A 20,354-nucleotide genomic window follows, 5' to 3' on the forward strand; every position below is an offset into this window, starting at 1 on the left:
GAGAGAGAGAGAGAGAGAGAGAGAGAGAGAGAGAGAGAGAGAGAGAGAGAGAGAGAGAGAGAAGAGAGAGAGAGAGAGAGAGAGAGAGAGAGAGAGAGAGAGAGAGAGAGAGAGAGAGAGAGAGAGAGAGAGAGAGAGAGAGAGAGAGACAGTGACACACACACACACACACACACACACACACACACACACACACACACACACACACACACACACACACACACACACACACACACACACACACACACACACACACACACACACACACACACACACACACACACACACACACACACACACACACACACACACACACACACACACACACACACACACACACTTGAGACTGAGAGGAATATCAAACCTTTTTTTAACCTCACTTATATCACAATTTTTCTTGCGTCATCTGAACAGTATATCTTGTTTTTCTCGGAAGGGGGGAGGGGGGGCGAATCCTCAAGGGCTAATGTGCCGGAGACTTGCACCGGGGCCACGCGCAGCTATACCTGGAGCTCTGAATTCAGTCCTTCCTCCCTCTCCTCCCCTCCGCCAGACACATCTATAATCCCTGCTCTATGTACTGTGAGGAGACCAGATGATGGGCCCTTGTTCTGAGTCATTTCTGGGCTCACAAACACTCAAATTTGAAAAGGCTTTCCTAGAGGTTGTGTGAGTGTTTCCATGGGTAGTTTCATGAGCCTATGTGATGGTTTGATAAGGCTTTCCTGGAGGCTGTGTTAGTGTTTCCATGGGTAGTTTTATGAGCCTAATGATAGTTTGATAAGGCTTTCCTAGAGGTTGTGTGAGTGTTTCCATGGGTAGTTTCATGAGCCTTGTGATAGTTTGATAAGGCTTTCCTAGAGGCTGTGTTAGTATTGCCATGGGTAGCTTCATGAGCCTTGTGATAGTTTGATAAGGCTTTCCTGGAGGCTGTGTTAGTATTTCCATGGGTAGCTTCATGAGCCTTGTGATAGTTTGATAAGGCTTTCCTGGAGGCTGTGTTAGTATTTCCATGGGTAGTTTCATGAGCCTAGTAATAGTTTGATAAGGCTTTCCTAGAGGTTGTGTTAGTATTTCCATGGGTAGTTTCATGAGCCTAGTGATAGTTTGATAAGGCTTTCCTAGAGGCTGTGTTAGTATTTCCATGGGTAGTTTCATGAGCCTTGTGATAGTTTGATAAGGCTTTCCTAGAGGCTGTGTGAGTGTTTCCATGGGTAGTTTCATGAGCCTAGTGATAGTTTGATAAGGCTTTCCTAGAGGCTGTGTTAGTATTTCCATGGGTAGTTTCATGAGCCTAGTGATAGTTTGATAAGGCTTTCCTAGAGGCTGTGTTAGTATTTCCATGGGTAGTTTTATGAGCCTAGTGATAGTTTGATAAGGCTTTCCTAGAGGTTGTGTGAGTGTTTCCATGGGTAGTTTTATGAGCCTATTGATAGTGTGATAAGGCTTTCCTAGAGGCTGTGTGAGTGTTTCCATGGGTAGTTTCATGAGCCTAGTGATGGTTTGATAAGGCTTTCCTAGAGGCTGTGTTAGTATTTCCATGGGTAGTTTTATGAGCCTAGTGATAGTTTGATAAGGCTTTCCTGGAGGCTGTGTTAGTATTTCCATGGGTAGTTTTATGAGCCTAGTGATAGTTTGATAAGGCTTTCCTAGAGACTGTGTTAGTATTTCCATGGGTAGTTTTATGAGCCTAGTGATAGTTTGATAAGGCTTTGGTATAGGTTGTTAGTGTTTCCATGGGTAGTTTCATGAGCCTAGTGATAGTTTGATAAGGCTTTCCTAGAGGCTGTGTTAGTATTGCGATGATTTTAACTACACTAACTCAAACTCCATTGTCTTAACTACAGCGATTCTAATTACAATGATTCTAACTACATTAACTCAAACTCCAATGTCTTAACTACAGCGATTCTAATTACAATGATTCTAACTTCATTAACTCAAACTCCAATGTCTTAACTACAGCGATTCTAATTACAATGATTCTAACTACACTAACTCAAACTCCAATGTCTTAACTACAGCGATTCTAACTTCAATGATTTCAACTAACAGGAACACTGATAACTACGCATTTTCAGCCTCATTAACACCCACAGCAATGATTTTCAGCAACGCAACCAATACTAATATCTTTCCTAATGATTTCAAGTCACTTCACACACAGTTATCTTTAGAACCAATATTCGTTGACGTCATTGGGTCCAAGGTCGGTTTTGTCAGACACCTAATTGGCTTTTCATATCACCTATTTCTAAAGGTCAAAGAGGGGGTCAATCGGGTTCTAATGAGTGTTTCTTTAGGTTCACGGCACAGAGGAAGGGTCACACTACCACCAGGGCCATGAAACTACTCCTGGAAATGCCCGCAACTCCTATGAAAGCCTTGTTAAATATGTGTTCTTGGTCGGCGAAATGTCTTAAAATACGACCCTAAATCAACTATATCCAAGAGCAGAAAAGGGATTAACCAGGTTGTATTAAGTCTGTTCCCACGCTCATGGTACAGAAGAAGGAAGAAGGTACCACCACCCCCGGTTTTTTGACGCCCCAACCACTCCACATCGCTATCATCCAAATCCAAAAAAGGAAATTAACCAGGTTGTGTGTGTCTGTTCCATCACGGTACAGAAAAAGGGTCAGACTACCACCAGGGACATAAAACTACCCATGGAAATGCCCACAACACCTACGAAAGCCTTGTTAAATGTGTGCTTGGGCGAGTCTGTTCCCACGTTCACGGTACAGAAGAAGGGTCAGACTACCACCAGGGACATAAAACTACCCATGGAAATGCCCACAACACCTACGAAAACCTTATCAAATAGGTGTTTCTTTAGGTTCATGGTACAGAAGAAGGGTCACACTACCACCAGGGACATAAAACTACCCCTGGAAATGCCCACAACACCTACGAAAGCCTTGTTAAATGTGTGTGCTTGGCCGCCGATATGTTTAAAAATGTGCCCCCTAAGACTTGAGGAGCCTGGAAGACCTGCTCGCGTAGGCCTCTCCAGGGGGAACACTTTAATTAATAGATGTGTTGAAGTTAAACCCTGTAAAGTTGTCTGTAGGCCTGGCAGGGTTAAGAAAGTGACAGGGTTAGGTTTCAGAGTGATAGGGTTAGGAGACAATGTAGCAGGGTCAGGAATGAAAGTGGAAGGGTTAGGAATGAAAGTAGTAGGGGTAGGAATCCAGGTGGTGGGGTCAATTTTGGGAGCACAAGTGTTACACGCAACCACTTTGGGACCTCTTAAACCGTAGGGCTCACCAAACATTCACTAAACTAACGAATCTGGGAATGGAGTGGGAATGAGATGGGAATGGTTGGAATGGGTTGGAATTTGAGTGGGAATGGGTGGGCATATGGTATTGATTTCGGTGGGAATGAGATAGGAATGGTTGGAATGAGTTGGAATTTGAATGGGAATGGATGGGAATGGTGGAAATAGGGTATTGATTTGGGTGGGAATGAAATGGGAATGGCTGGAATGGGTTGGAATTTGAATAGGAATGGATGGGAATAGGGTATTGAGTTGGGTGGGAATGAGATAGGAATGGTTGGAATTTGAGTGGGCATGGGTGGAATTAGGGTATTGATTTGGGTGGGAATGAGATGGGAATGGTTGGAATGGGTTGGAATTTGAGTGGGAATGGATGGGAATCGTGTATTGATTTGGGTGGGAATGAGATGAGAATGGTTGGAATTTAAGTGGGAATGGATGGGAATCGTGTATTGATTTGGGTGGGAATGAGATGAGAATGGTTGGAATTTGATTGGAAATGGATGGGAATAAGGTATTGATTTGGGTGGGAATGAGATAGGAATGGTTGGAATTTGATTGGGAATGGATGGGAATCGTGTATTGATTTGGGTGGGAATGAGATGAGAATGGTTGGAATTTAAGTGGGAATGGATGGGAATCGTGTATTGATTTGGGTGGGAATGAGATGAGAATGGTTGGAATTTGAGTGGGAATGGATGGGAATCGTGTATTGATTTGGGTGGGAATGAGATGGGAATGGTTGGAATGGGTTGGAATTTGAGTGGGAATGGATAGGAATCGTGTATTGATTTGGGTGGGAATGAGATGAGAATAGTTGGAATTTGAGTGGGAATGGATGAGAATAGGGTATTGATTTGGGTGGGAATGAGATGAGAATAGTTGGAATTTGAGTGGGAATGGATGGGAATCGTGTATTGATTTGGGTGGAAATGAGATGGGAATGGTTGGAATGGGTTGGAATTTCAGTGGGAATAGATAGGAATCGTGAATTGATTTAGGTGGGAATGAGATGAGAATAGTTGGAATTTGATTGGGAATGGATGGGAATAGGGTATTGATTTGGGTGAGAATGAGATGAGAATGATTGGAATTTGATTGGGAATAGATGGGAATCGTGTATTGATTTGGGTGGAAATGAGATGGGAATGGTTGGAATGGGTTGGAATTTGAGTGGGAATGAGTGGGAATCGTGTATTGATTTGGGTGGGAATGAGATGAGAATAGTTGGAATTTGAGTGGGAATGGATGGGAATAGGGTATTGATTTGGGTGGGAGTGAGATGAGAATGGCTGGAATTTGAGTGGGAATGGATGAGAATAGGGTATTGATTTGGGTGGGAATGAGATGAGAATAGTTGGAATTTGAGTGGGAATGGATGGGAATCGTGTATTGATTTGGGTGGGAATGAGATGAGAATAGTTGGAATTTGAGTGGGAATGGATGGGAATAGGGTATTGATTTGGGTGGGAATGAGATGAGAATAGTTGGAATTTGATTGGGAATGGATGGGAATAGGGTATTGAACTGTGTAGGAATGAGTGGGAATGGGGTCCCTAAGCTGATGAATCTATTGATATATGATACTTTAAGACGTAACTGTTATACCCAAATACAAGGTTACATGAGTTAGCCCCAAACATACTTATAATACATATTTCTAAAACGTCGAATTAGCATTTATCAACAGTTATATGGCTAATTCGTCCTTTAAAATCCATTCTATTCTTAATTGTGGGCATTTCCAGGGGTAGTTTTATGACCCTGGTGGTAGTTTGACCCTTCTTCTGTACCATGAACCTAAGAAAAAGCCCTCATTAGAACCTGATCGATCTTTTTGGACCTTTGGAAATAGCATATGCCCAAACACACATTTGACAAGGTTTTCGACGGGGCTGTGGGCATTTCCATAGGTAGTTCTCTGACCCTGGTGGTAGTTTGACCCTTCTTCTGTACCATGAACCTAAGAAAACACTCATTAGAACCCTTGGAAATAGTATATGCTCAAACACACACATTTGACAAGGCTTTCGTAGGGGTTGTGGGCATTTCCAGGGGTAGTTTTATGACCCTGGTGGTAGTTTGACCCTTCCTCTGTACCATGAACCTAAAAAAACACTCATTAGTACCTTGAAATAGCTCAACACACACATTTGACAAGGCTTTCGTAGGGGTTGTGGGCATTTCCAGGGGTAGTTTTATGACCCTGGTGGTAGTTTGACCCTTCCTCTGTACCATGAACCTAAAAAAACACTCATTAGTACCTTGAAATAGCTAATGTTCGTCCTGTTCTTAAACATACCACCGCACAAGGACACACATTTGACAAGGCTTTCGTAGGGGTTGTGGGCATTTCCAGGGGTAGTTTTATGACCCTGGTGGTAGTTTGACCCTTCCTCTGTACCGTGAACCTAGAAAAACAATCATTAGTACCTTGAAATAGCTCAACACACACACTTGACAAGGCTTTCGTAGGGGTTGTGGGCATTTCCATAGGTAGTTCTCTGACCCTGGTGGTAGTTCAACCCTTCTTCTGTACGTGAAAAAACACTGTTGAGAATGCATGTCCCTTGTATCTTGGCCTTTAGGTGTAACTGATGTAAAAATCGTAAGCGGTTGAGAATACCGGCCACAGCGTACCCCAAAAGTCTCCAACCGGGGCTGCGCTGACGTCACGGGAGGAGTATAAAGCTAATGGTCTGCGGTGGCGGCGGGGGCGTTGAGGGGTGTAACGATTTTAGTGCCGATAAGTACACTGGCTTGCGTGAGGCCTGAGGTTGGAATTCTCAGATGCTCCCACCCCGCCCACCAACTATTTCCAACAGCCGAAAAGGTGGTTAATCAAGTTCTAATGCGTGTTCTTTTAGGTTCACGGTACAGAAGAAGGCTCAGACTACCACCAGGGTCATAAAAGTACTACCCCTGGAAATGCCCTAAACTCCCACGAAAGACTAGTAAATTACGTGTTCTTGGTTCTAATGAGTGTTCTTTTAGGTTCACGGTACAGAAGAAGGCTCAGACTACCACCAGGGTCATAAAAGTACTACCCCTGGAAATGCCCTAAACCCCCACGAAAGACTTGTAAAATACGTGTTCTTGGTTCTAATGAGTGTTCTTTTAGGTTCACGGTACAGAAGAAGGCTCAGACTACCACCAGGGTCATAAAAGTACTACCCCTGGAAATGCCCTAAACCCCCACGAAAGACTAGTATGTTACGTGTTCTTGGTTCTAATGAGTGTTCTTTTAGGTTCACGGTACAGAAGAAGGCTCAGACTACCACCAGGGTCATAAAAGTACCCCTGGAAATGCCCTGAACTCCCACGAAAGACTAGTATGTTACGTGTTCTTGGGCGCAATGTTTTAAAATATGGCCCATCGCCCCTTTGTCCCGAAGTCCTGTATCCCTAGCCCTGGTCACTCATCTCAATATACACAACCATTTCTTTTTCCTTCCTCTCTCATTCTTTCATCCCCCATCCTGGTCACTCATATCAACGCATTTCTTTTCCCATCCTCCCTCATTCCTACACCCCCCCACCTTGGGCAATCATCTCTAATTGCTTTTATTACTGCGGAACTAGCGTTTTTTGTGTGTTTTTTTGTTAAGTTTGCCCTTGAGCTGTGTTTCCTTTAATCTAAAAAAATCGACCCTCAGCTCAAAAAACGCCTATAGCTTGTGGGTTTGGTTTTCTCGCCCTTGTTGAAATACCCGTAACTTCCTTCTTTGTTTTTTTTTTACGTGGTTAATTGGTGCCCTTCTACCACTAATGTCCCTCTTAACTAACCCCTAACTTCATTCTGCATGTGTTCGTCTAATCCATAATGTACGAGTTCCCCTTCAACCCCCATTTTAATTCTAGTTTCCATCCCCCCCTTAATCATTTTTTATCTCCATTAACTTTTGTCTTGGTCTATTGGTGCCGTCCTACTAACATCCCTTAACTAATCCCTAACTCCATTCTGCATGTGTTCGTCTAACCCATATGTACGAGTCCCCCTTCAACCCCCATTTTAATTCTAGTTTCCATCCTTTCCTTAATCATTTTTTATCTGCATTAACTTTTGTCTTGGTCTATTGGTACCGTCCTACTGACATCCCTTAACTAATCCCTAACTCCATTCTGCATGTGTTCGTCTAACCCATTTGTACGAGTTCCCCTTCAACCCCATATTTAATTCGAGTTTCCATCCTTTCCTTAACCATTTTTTATCTGCATTAACTTTTGTCGTGGTCTATTGGTGCCGTCCTACTAACATCCCTTAACTAATCCCTAACTCCATTCTGCATGTGTTCGTCTAACCCATATGTACGAGTCCCCCTTCAACCCCATTTTTAATTCTAGTTTCCATCCCTCCCTTAATCATTTTTTATCTGCATTAACTTTTGTCGTGGTCTATTGGTACCGTCCTACTAACATCCCTTAACTAACCTCTAACTCCATTCTGCATGTGTTCGTCTAACCCATTTGTACGAGTTCCCCTTCAACCCCATTTTTAATTCGAGTTTCCATCCATTCCTTAATCATTTTTCACCTGTAATTACCTTTAACTTAATAAATTTGTGCCGTACTATGACTGAAACGATAATAAATATAAGTTCAAAATAACCTTAACTTCTCTTCCTTGTTCAATCCACCTTCAATCCTTTTCTTAATCTATGACATTTTCGAATTTCCAGCAACTTTAATCTTGATCAGCGGCCGCCGTGTTATGTCTAAGAAAGGAAATTAGTAGATACGTTCACAATAACCTCAACTTCTCTTCCCTGTTCAATCCACCTTCAATCCTTTTCTTAATCTATCAATCACATCGCTTTTACTTAATCAGCCTCTACCGTACTATGCCTAAGAGACTATGTGTTCAATAAAGCCTCTAACGCATAAAAGTGGTTGCCAGGGAGCTTGTGAGGAAAGGCGTCTAGCAAGTAATTGTGTTAGAAGTCATCTTAATCTCAGAGGGTGACCTAGAAAAAGGGAGATCGTCACTAAGGGAGCGTAAACCGATTTGCTTCTGTTTTTTCAAGGGGAGAGAATCAACACCCATCTGGTTCACGAATTTGAATACTCTCCTCTTGCCTTCCTTTTTCAGTGGGTAAGGGAAGAGCAGGGTGCTTATATAGTAAGGGAGAGCTCGTCATTAGGGGAGCGTGAACCGATTTTCTTTACTTTTTCACGGGGAGATTATGAACACGCATCTGGTTCACGAATTTGAATACCCTCTCCTTGCCTTCCTTTTTCAGTGGGTAAGGGAAGAGCAGGGTGCTTATATCGCAAGGGAGAGCTCGTCATTAAGGGAGCGTGAACCGATTTTCTTTACTTTTTCAAGGGGAGAGTTTCAACACCCATCTGGTTCACGAATTTGAATACTCTCTCCTTGCCTTCCTTTTTCAGTGGGTAAGGGAAGAGCAGGGTGTCTATATAGCAAGGGAGAGCTCGTCATTAAGGGAGCGTGAACTGATTTTTTTTACTTTTTCACGGGGAGATTATGAACACGCATCTGGTTCACGAATTTGAATACTCTCCTTTTGCCTTCCTTTTTCAGTGGGTAAAGGGAGGGCAGGGTGCTTATATCGCAAGGGAGAGCTCGTCATTAAGGGAGCGTGAACCGATTTTCTTTACTTTTTCAAGGGGAGATTATGAACAGGCATCTGGTTCACGAATTTGAATACTCTCCTCTTGCCTTCCTTTCTTAGTGGGTAAAGGGAGGGCAGGGTGCCTATAATAGCAAGGGAGAGCTCGTCATTAAGGGAGCGTGAACCGATTTTCTTTACTTTTTCAAGGGGAGATTATCAACACGCATCTGGTTCACGAATTTGAATACTCTCTCCTTGCCTTCCTTTTTCAGTGGGTAATGGAAGAGCAACGCGTCTATTTTTTATTTTCCCATATATATCTTTAACCTCCTCTCCGGTCCATCTCCTTTAGTGGAAAATGGAAAGTTTTCTATAGATTACAAAACACGAAGAAGAAAAAGACTGCTTGTGTGTGTGTGGGGTTTTGCTGGTTCTGCTCCGTTTCCTAATACCACCACATCTGTTCTGCTGTGCGTCTGTGTGTGCGTGTGTGTGTGTGTGGGTCGGTCGGTCTGGACATGGAGCGGTAGCATTGCAGTGGTTATGAGTTACAGGAATGCGTGGTAGTGATGTGGTTGCTTAGTTATGGTGGTAGCATTGCAGTGGTCAGGGGTTAAAGGGATGTGGTCGTCTGGTTATAGAGGGACAGGGAGAGGGAGGTGGGGGGGTCTGGTCAGGCGGGGGGGTGTAGTGTGGTTTATTACCGACATATTAAAGGCACTGTAGCTGGTGTAAGGTCAGTATAGGCTGGTATAAGTCCACAGCGTGATGGTACAGTTTAAGGATCACGGTTTAAGGTCAGTATAAGCTGGTATAGATGCATAGCGTAATGGTACAGTTTAAGGATCGTGGTTTAAGGTCAGTATAAGCTGGTATAGATGCATAGCGTGATGGTACAGTTTAAGGATCATGGTGTAAGGTCAGTATAAGCTGGTATAGATGCATAGCGTAATGGTACAGTTTAAGGATCGTGGTTTAAGGTCAGTATAAGCTGGTATAGATGCATAGCGTGGTGGTACAGTGTGGTATAAGGTCAGTATAGGCTGGTATAAGTTCATAGCGTGGTGGTACAATGTGGTATAAGGTCAGTATAGGCTGGTATAAGTTCATAGCGTGGTGGACTCAACATTGCCAGTCTGCTGTACTCTGCCTATGATGTTTTCCAATTTCCGATCCCAAAAACTGTCTTCCTGGGACCCAATAACTAAATCAACTTATACTTATCGTTAAAATAGTTAATTCCTCATATTTCTTGGCAGTAGTTAGGCGTCAGAAACCGGTAAAATACTATGCTTGGAGTAGGACAATCTGGCAATGCTGGACTTGGTGTTAAGGTCAATACAGGCTGGTATAACTGCATAGCTTATTGTATTGGCGTCTGCATCGAGAGCTTTAAGTAGGGCAGTATTGAGCCAGTGGTGGGAGGGAGAGTTGGGCAACGTTGTGGCCTGGTGTAAGGTCAGTATAGGCTGGTATAACTGCATAGATTATTGTATTGGCGTCTGCATCGAGAGCTTTAAGTAGGGCAGTATTGGGCCAGTGGTGGGAGGGAGAGACGGAGGGTTGGGCAACGTTGTGGTTTGGGGGTCAACACTCTTTGGGATCTTATTAACTAACCTTACCTAACCTTACCTAACCTTACCTATCCTAACCTATCCTATCCTAACCTAAGCTAACCTAAGCTAACCTTACCTAACCTTACCTAACCTAACGTAACTTAACCTAACGTGACCTAACCTTACCTAACCCATCCTAACCTATCCTAACCTAACCTATCCTAACATATCCTAACATATCCTAACCTAACCTATCCTAACCTAACCTAACCTAACCTATCCTAAGCTATCCTAACCTATCCTAAGCTATCCTAACCTATCCTAACATATCCTAACATATCCTATCCTAACCTAACCTAACCTAACCTATTAATAGTGTTGTTATTGTTGTTCTTTTCTGTTTTTTTTTTGTTGTTTTTGTTTGTTTGTTTGTTTGTTTTTCCTCTTCGTTCGATTTCTCTCTGCCGGTTCTGATTCTTCTGCTGTTGTTGTTTTTGTTGTTGTTGTTTTTGTCGGTGTTGTTTTTATCGTCCTTGTTGTTGTTGTTGTTCTTGATGACGCCGCTGCTTGCAAGGTTATTGTTGTTGTTGTTGTTGTTTTTGTTGCCGATGATGATAATGATGATGCTTGCAATGCTTCTGTTGTTGTTGTTTTTGTTCTTGATGTTTTGTTTTCTTGTTTTTTGTGTAGATTTTCTAGGCCTTCCCATTTTTTCGTCAATCATTTGTTTTCTTTGTTTCTTTCTTCTTGTTTTTCTTCTATTTTAACTATTTTTCTTGTTTTGTTGTTGTTGCTGTTGTTGTTTTTTTAGCTGCTGCTGTGGTGGAGGTGGAGGGGGTGGAGGTGGTGGAGGTGATGTGATCAGCACGCCCTCGCTCGCTGCACGGCTGCCATGCACGGATTATTAAGGGCGGAGGGACGTCCCTGCTTCCCCCGGGGCCGACGTGCCTCGACCTACAAGCGCTGACTGAAGGAATGACAGGCTTGGGGTGAAGGTCGAGGAGTGGGCGTGAACCTTTGCACTCCCAATATGGAGGAGCAAAGCCTGACCGCAGCACTGTCCGCCCCATACACCGCCGTCACGCCCGCCCGCCCACTGCCACACTCACCTGATGGGTCACAGAGGCGCGAGGGTGCAAACTGTGTGCTGTCGGGCGTTATGAGGTGTGAAGGCAGCTCAGGAGGCCATGCCGCCCGCCCTCTCGTCGACGGTGGATGATGGCGGCGCTGTTGGGATCAATACACTGTCCTTCGCCGTGTTGAGCTGCGTCCTGAGAGGCTGCCGAGGGTGAACCTGGTGGCACGGAGACGCTGCTCTGACACACGGAGACGGGTGACGGTGCTACGGGAGAGAGGGTAGAGAGTCCTCGCTAGGGCCAGGAACTCAGCACACCCGCGACACTGCTGGCTCACCGCGGCACTGCCCGGCACCACTAACCCTGCTCGGTGCCTCCACGCAGTGTCCGGTCCGGGGATTGGTCGGCGCCGTGATCAATGCGAGCTCGCCGGCCTATCAGCGCGCGGGACTCTATAGCCAGCCAGCGCCGTGGGATCGATACTGGTGTGTGAGGTGCAAGAGTGCCGTGGAGGGGTGGCAGCGCCCTTATGTCGTCTCCACCTCCTCCACCTCCTCCTCCACATCCTCCCACTCGTCCAGCCCCATTGGTCCAGTTTCACAGTTCCCCATGATGGGTTAGTAAGCTCCCAAACCAATACCAGAGCCTTCGAGATCTCCTTGTCTAGAGTCTGGTGTTCATATTTAAGTTCACAAATTTGATGAAACTATACAGGGAATGTCTTGTGGATTTGGTGTGGCATCGAAGGCTTCACCATTTTGGATTGTATGGGATTCTGTCATTTGGTTCCGGCTGTTACGAAGACACTGTGTTGGACTGTGGAATCGGTTCATTATCATCCTCTATCCGCTGCCTTCTGCATCCTATCGCCTGGCTGAGCCCCTGCCGTGCCCTGCGTTCTGGCCGGGGTTCTTGAAGGGTCGAGGCGGAGGGGAAGTAGGGCACTGGCGGCCAAGCAGGAGATGATGTCTGAGGCACGGAATCAATATGAAGTCTAGGGTCACCCACACACACACACACACACATACACACACACACACACACACACAACGTACGAGAAAGATATAACAATGTATACAATCAGAAAGTTTTTTTCCTAATAAGAGAGAGAGAGAGAGAGAGAGAGAGAGAGAGAGATTGTCATACAAACAGGCAGACAGCTAAACACACACACACACACACACACACACACACACACACACACACACACACACACACACACACACACACCACAGAGATAGACATTTTTTTTTTACAACTAACACACACTCTCTCTCTCTCTCTCTCTCTCTCTCTCTCTCTCTCTCTCTCTCTCTCTCTCTCTCTCTCTCTCTCTCTCTCTCTCTCTCTCTCTCTCTCTCTCTCTCTCTCTCTCTCTCTCTCTCTCTCTCTCTCTCTCTCTCTCTCTCTCTCTCTCTTCATGCTTAAAAATAGAAATCGGAAGGAAAAGAATGAAGGGAAAAAAGAAGAAGAAGAAGAAGAACGGATAACAAAATAACTAGAACACGCAGTTAAATCAACGTGCGTGCGTGCGTGCGTGTGTGTGTGTGTGTGTGTGTGTGTGTGTGTGTGTGTGTGTGTGACTCGGATATGAAGAATAACAATTACAGTGGACTCCGTTTTCTTTTCATATCCAAAACAATTTTCTATGGAGCAACGTAGACTTAAAGAAAACGGATATTCGCTGTAAGTTTTCAAATATGGCTTCTTTAATTAGGTTTCTTTCTGTGTCTTCAATCCAGCTCCGTCAATCCAGTTCCGTCAATTCAGTTTCGTCAATTCAGCTCCGTCAATTCAGTTCCGTCAATTCAGTTCCGTCAATTCAGTTCCGTCAATTCAGTTTCGTCAATTCAGTTCCGTCAATCCAGTTTCGTCAATTCAGTTCCGTCAATTCAGTTCCGTCAATTCAGTTCCGTCAATTCAGTTCCGTCAATTCAGTTCCGTCAATTCAGTTCCGTCAATCCAGTTTCGTCAATTCAGTTTCATCAATTCAGTTCCGTCAATTCAGTTTCGTCAATTCAGTTTCGTCAATTCAGTTCCGTCAATCCAGTTTCGTCAATTCAGTTTCGTCAATTCAGTTTCATCAATTCAGTTTCATCAATTCAGTTCCGTCAATTCAGTTTCGTCAATTCAGTTTCGTCAATTCAGTTCCGTCAATCCAGTTTCGTCAATTCAGTTTCGTCAATTCAGTTTCATCAATTCAGTTTCATCAATTCAGTTCCGTCAATCCAGTTTCGTCAATTCAGTTTCGTCAATTCAGTTTCGTCAATTCAGTTTCGTCAATTCAGTTCCGTCAATCCAGTTTCGTCAATTCAGTTTATTCAATTCAGTTTCGTCAATTCAGTTTCATCAATTCAGTTTCATCAATTCAGTTTCATCAATTCAGTTTCGTCAATTCAGTTTCATCAATTCAGTTTCATCAATTCAGTTTCATCAATTCAGTTTATTCAATTCAGTTTCATCAATTCAGTTTATTCAATTCAGTTTCGTCAATTCAGTTTCATCAATTCAGTTTCATCAATTCAGTTTCTTCAATTCAGTTTCGTCAATTCAGTTTCGTCAATTCAGTTTATTCAATTCAGTTTCGTCAATTCAGTTTCGTCAATTCAGTTCCGTCAATTCAGTTTATTCAATTCAGTTTCGTCAATTCAGTTTATTCAATTCAGTTTCGTCAATTCAGTTTCGTCAATTCAGTTTCATCAATTCAGTTTCATCAATTCAGTTTCGTCAATTCAGTTTCGTCAATTCAGTTTCTTCAATTCAGTTTCATCAATTCAGTTTCTTCAATTCAGTTTCATCAATTCAGTTTATTCAATTCAGTTTCGTCAATTCAGTTTCATCAATTCAGTTTCGTCAATTCAGTTTCATCAATTCAGTTTCGTCAATTCAGTTTCGTCAATTCAGTTTCATCAATTCAGTTTCGTCAATTCAGTTTCATCAATTCAGTTTCGTCAATTCAGTTTCTTCAATTCAGTTTCTTCAATTCAGTTTCGTCAATTCAGTTTCGTCAATTCAGTTTCATCAATTCAGTTTCGTCAATTCAGTTTCATCAATTCAGTTTCGTCAATTCAGTTTCGTCAATTCAGTTTCGTCAATTCAGTTTCCTCAATTCAGTTTCGTCAATTCAGTTTCATCAATTCAGTTTCGTCAATTCAGTTTCATCAATTCAGTTTCATCAATTCAGTTTCATCAATTCAGTTTCATCAATTCAGTTTCATCAATTCAGTTTCATCAATTCAGTTTCGTCAATTCAGTTTCATCAATTCAGTTTCGTCAATTCAGTTTCGTCAATTCAGTTTCGTCAATTCAGTTTCTTCAATTCAGTTTCGTCAATTCAGTTTCGTCAATTCAGTTTCGTCAATTCAGTTTCGTCAATTCAGTTTCATCAATTCAGTTTCGTCAATTCAGTTTCATCAATTCAGTTTCGTCAATTCAGTTTCATCAATTCAGTTTCGTCAATTCAGTTTCATCAATTCAGTTTCGTCAATTCAGTTTCATCAATTCAGTTTCGTCAATTCAGTTTCGTCAATTCAGTTTCGTCAATTCAGTTTCGTCAATTCAGTTTCATCAATTCAGTTTCATCAATTCAGTTTCGTCAATTCAGTTTCATCAATTCAGTTTCGTCAATTCAGTTTCATCAATTCAGTTCCGTCAATTCAGTTTATTCAATTCAGTTTCGTCAATTCAGTTTCGTCAATTCAGTTTCGTCAATTCAGTTTCATCAATTCAGTTTATTCAATTCAGTTTCATCAATTCAGTTTATTCAATTCAGTTTATTCAATTCAGTTTCATCAATTCAGTTTATTCAATTCAGTTTATTCAATTCAGTTTATTCAATTCGGTTTATTCAATTCAGTTTATTCAATTCAGTTTATTCAATTCAGTTTATTCAATCCAGTTCCATCAATTCGGTTTATTCAATTCAGTTTATTCAATTCAGTTTCATCAATTCGGTTTATTCAATCTCCTTATTCGGCTTGAAATTGTTATCTATTCCATTTTCTTACTCGGCTTATTTATCTTTCTTAATTGGTTTGATCAGTGTCTTCAATCTCCTTGTATTCGGTTCTATTCAATTTTCTTATCCTGGTTATTCAATTTTCTTATCCTGGTTATTCAATTTTCTTATTCTGGTGATTCAATTATCTTATTCTGGTGATTCAATTTTCTTATCCTGGTTATTCAACTGTCTTATCCTGGTTATTCAATTATCTTATTCTATGTCTTCAATTCGGCTCCTTCACCAGCCCCCAAGAACTTAACCCATTTTTTCACTGTTAACGAGGCGGCCGAATCACATAACCAAAAAAAAAAAATAATAGACCCTGCCAGACGCTGCTCCCATAATAATAAAACAGATAAAAAAATAGGCCTACCGATGGAATAAACAGTGACTCTATAGGTTGTCTTTTGATGTAGATAACAATAATAATAATACAGATAATATAATGATAATAGATGTATATGCCGAAATTAAAAAACAGGTCTTACTTGATAAATGCTTCCAGCTGTCCATTAAAATAAGGAAGATTCTAAGGTTGATATTCTTAGACGTTTCCGAGTCTTATATCAATTATTTCCCAAAGTCTATTTACACCAGGTCAATTCACGCGCAGGTTTGTGGGAGGAGACACGGCCGAGGCGTGGTTTATGCGTGACGTTGCTTGGAGCCAAACTAGAGAATGTAGAAACAGGGATTTAGAGAAAACGAGGAAAGGCGGACTAATTTAAATCAATCACTTCAACATGCCCTCCCTCACACCCCACACCGCCGTTTGTAGGCATTGGAATTACAGTCACGCAATAGCACAATAAAAAGACATATTTTTCGTCAGTGGCGCCTGAACGCGCTGTGAAAGAAGGCGAGAATGCATCCAGAGTGCACACGGCTAACTTTAGTCACCCCTGAACTGGCGGGTATTGTTTTCATTGGCTCCAAGTGACGTCATCCCGCTGCTCCGCCCCAAAACCGCCTCCTGCGCGTACCGGTCACAGTTTTGAAGCAGAGTGACTTGACTTGGTATATATATATAGACTTAACTATTTCCAAGGAGGTCAGTCGGGTTCTAATGAGTGTTTCTTTAGGTTCAGGGTACAGAAGAAGGGTCACACTACCACCAGGGTCATAAAACTACCCCTGGAAATGCTCGCAACTCCTACGAAAGCCTTGTCCAATATGTGTGCTGGGGCGCTGAAATGTTGGGATGTATAGGTCTTGAAGCAGCGGCCGCCAGTGTTAGTAAGCCACGTTAGCGCTCCGTCAGCTGTTATCGATTAGTGGATGTACTGGTAAGAGAGAGATTGAAACTGTTATTCACAAACAAACACATCTGTGAAAAGACCACGCAGAGAGAGTAGATTGTGATAGATATATAGATAGACAGATCGATATTTTGGTAGGGAGATAGGTAGATTGACTGAATGACCGATTCGACTCATAGATAAACAGAGAGAAATTGATTGAAACTGTTATTCACAAACAAACACATCTGTGAAAAGACCACGCAGAGAGTGATTGAAACTGTTATTCTGAAACAAACACATCTGTGAAAAGACCACGCAGAGAGAGAGTAGATTGTGATAGATATATAGATAGACAGATCGATATTTTGGTAGGGAGATAGGTAGATTGACTGAATGACCGATTCGACTCATAGATAAACAGAGAGAGAGATTGATTGATTGATTGATTGATTGATTGATTATACATACGGTACACAAAAATCCACGCGTAAATATAAGACAAATATACAGGTAAACATATGACCTACCAACCCTTCCCTTCTCCACCAGTCCCTTTAAATATGTGGGCGGGAGGTGAGCCCCGGCTTTGCTAATACTTACACTCAAAGTTGACGAGGATAGCTTTTACTCTTAATAATTTGAAACTATTAACCTTGATAGTAACTTTAAGAGTCAAAGTTAATAGGGAAAGGTTAAGGAATAGGGACTCAGTTAGGTTGTACATGGCAGCCTTAAAATGAATTACTTATAAACCTCGTAATTCTCTCCCCATCCACAACTCTATAAGCACCTCTGAATCGTACTGGTCTTGACACACACACACACACACACACACACACACACACGCGCGCGCACACACACACCTGCCTAATCACTCTTTTCACCCACTAAACTCACAGAACACGCATTCCACTCATTGCTATGGAATATACTGATTAAGGTTAACCCCGCTACATGGGAATACCAGGCTTGCGTGCCCTATCTGAAGTACTTACATTGAAGACAGACAGAGAACAGCAATGGGTTAATATATAGACGAGGTTCAGGAAGGGATATAGGAAAGATTCGCTACATTGGACCATCAAGCTTGCGTGCCCTATCTGAAGTACATACATTGAAGACAGACGGAAGAAAACAGCAATGCGTAGACGAGGTTCAGGAAGGGAAATAGGAAAGAACTGGTGAAGGAGCGGAACAAAGTGAGCCGGTATGTAGTGGAGTCGAGGAGAGAGACCCACTCGAAGGTTTTAAATGTAGGTCAGATGTATTGATGGACAGGAAGGGAATGTGTTCAGTAACTCACCCTCGGGTTCAGCTGCTGTATGCATCAAGGTCGTATGGACACTTGTGGTCGTCTTCTATTCACGCGTGGATTTTTATGTACCGTATGCATAATCAATCAATCCATCAATCAATCTCTCTCTCTCTCTCTCTCTCTCTCTCTCTCTCTCTCTCTCTCTCTCTCTCTCTCTCTCTCTCTCTCTCTCCGTCAGCCATTCCTCTTCCTCCTTCTCTCTTCCTCCCTCTCTCTCTCTTCATCCCTCGCTTCTACCTGTTCCTCATCGTTTTCCTCCTTCCTCCCTTGCTAAGCCCCAGGTCAGACACAGGTGTTCACTCGCGGTCTAACGCCGGTCTGCCGCCGGTCTGCCGTGGGTTGTCGGCGGTTGACCGGGCGCATCGCCGATATCTTTGAAAAGTTTAAAGTTGACCGGCGGTGCTCGGCTGCGTCTACGCTCCTAATCATTTATCACAATTAGAAAAGGAAAGAGAGAGAGAGAGATATGCCATGTTCCTCCCTTCTCCCTTGTTAAGTTTACCTGCAACACTAAACTATCAATCAATCAATCATAAACTATCAATCAATCAATCAATAATAAACTATCAATCAATCAATCAATCATAAACTATCAAGGAATCAGACCACGGCAATAGCGGCACCGTTAAAAAGGCAGACCAAACGTAAACAAAGATGACCCGTTGAAAAGGAAGAAGATTAGAAGGGAAAAACATTGACGGGAGATGAAAGACAGATAATATAACAGCGAGCCACGTGAAAACATCCTTGAATAAAAACGGAAAACGAGGAGAAAAGAATAAATACAGGAGAAGGCTCAACCAGACCCATCACCTGGGCCTGTGACATCAAGATCATGCCATATGTGATATCTGAAAATGACCACACGGAAGAAACAAAAACAACAGTAAATAAGTTTTTGACAATAATAGAACAAATAATGAAGGAAATAGAGAAAAACAACACACCCAGACAGTAGAAACACATCAGGGCGTCCCGTTAAAAAAGACGAAACACCCGAACGACCACTACTACCGTGACATCAAGATCAGGATCGAGGCAATGCTCCCAGTGGCTCGGTGGTAGAGTGACCGCTTCGTGGGCTAATGGTCGCCGGTTCGAACCCAATTACGCGCAGATCTTGACCTCCATTAGCTCCTCGTGGCAGTGCATAGACATAGGTAAGACTGAGAGCTTGTATTCACGGTCCTCGGCAGGTGGGTCAGCCAGGGTCAATGTGGGGTCAGGTCTGGTCAGGTAAGGTCAGGTCATGCAGAGTTCCACAGCTGTCGTTCAGTATAGAGAAAACATGTATTTGACAAGGCTTTCCTGGGACTGTTGGGCATTTCCAGGGGTAGTTTTTTTACCCTGGTGGTAGTTTGACCCTTCCTCTGTACCGTGAACCTAAAGAAACACGTATTTGACAAGGCTTTCCTAGGACTGGTGGGCATTTCCAGGGGTAGTTTTTTGACCCTGGTGGTAGTTTGACCCTTCTTCTGAACCGTGAACCTGAAGAAAACATGTATTTTGGCTTTCCTAGGACTGGTGGGCATTTCCAGGGGTAGTTTTTTGACCCTGGTGGTAGTGTGACCCTTCTTCTGTACCGTGAACCTAAAGAAACGTATTTGACAAGGCTTTCTTGGGACTGTTGGGCATTTCCAGGGGTAGTTTTATGACCCTGGTGGTAGTGTGACCCTTCCTCTGTACCATGAACCTAAAGAAACGTATTTGACAAGGCTTTCTTGGGACTGTTGGGCATTTCCAGGGGTAGTTTTATGACCCTGGTGGTAGTTTGACCCTTCCTCTGTACCGTGAACCTAAAGAAACGTATTTGACAAGGCTTTCCTGGGACTCTTGGGCATTTCCAGGGGTAGTTTTTTGACCCTGGTGGTAGTTTGACCCTTCCTCTGTACCGTGAACCTAAAGAAACACATATTTGACAAGGCTTTCCTAGGACTGTTGGGCATTTCCAGGGGTAGTTTGACCCTTCCTCTGTACCATGAACCTAAAGAAACACGTATTTGACAAGGCTTTCCTGGGACTGTTGGGCATTTCCAGGGGTAGTTTTTTGACCCTAGTGGTAGTTTGACCCTTCTTCTGTACCGTGAACCTAAAGAAACACATATTTGACAAGGCTTTCCTAGGACTGTTGGGCATTTTCAGGGGTAGTTTTATGACCCTAGTGGTAGTTTGACCCTTCCTCTGTACTGTGAACCTAAAGAAACACGTATTTGACAAGGCTTTCCTAGGACTGTTGGGCATTTCCAGGGGTAGTTTTTTGACCCTGGTGGTAGTTTGACCCTTCCTCTGTACCGTGAACCTAAAGAA

General features: G+C 42.9%; 2 protein-coding genes across 21 annotated transcripts in view; one reads left to right on the plus strand and one right to left on the minus strand.

The window, feature by feature from the left end:
* Positions 1 to 11,874, minus strand: part of LOC126987922 (synaptotagmin 1-like) — an 80,574-nt gene extending 68,700 nt beyond the window's left edge. For 18 of the 19 annotated variants that reach the window (XR_007741295.1, XR_007741286.1, XR_007741296.1 and 15 more), the window contains exon 1: positions 11,522 to 11,874. The gene's annotated coding sequence lies outside the window, so the exon portion shown is untranslated. The remainder of the gene's footprint in view (positions 1 to 11,521) is intronic. The other variant, XM_050845622.1, reaches the window with a different exon arrangement.
* Positions 1 to 20,354, plus strand: part of LOC126987783 (pentatricopeptide repeat-containing protein 1, mitochondrial-like) — a 94,075-nt gene that overhangs the window by 60,847 nt on the left and 12,874 nt on the right. Inside the window, exon 1 of one of the 2 annotated variants that reach the window (XM_050845113.1) lies at positions 19,051 to 19,207. The exons of the other annotated variant lie outside the window; for it this stretch is intronic. The gene's annotated coding sequence lies outside the window, so the exon portion shown is untranslated. Of the gene's footprint in view, positions 1 to 19,050; positions 19,208 to 20,354 lie in introns of those variants that run through there. 2 annotated transcript variants of the gene reach the window in all.

The sequence above is a fragment of the Eriocheir sinensis genome, chromosome 6 (assembly GCF_024679095.1).
Source record: "Eriocheir sinensis breed Jianghai 21 chromosome 6, ASM2467909v1, whole genome shotgun sequence".
NCBI classification, from domain to species: domain Eukaryota; kingdom Metazoa; phylum Arthropoda; class Malacostraca; order Decapoda; family Varunidae; genus Eriocheir; species Eriocheir sinensis.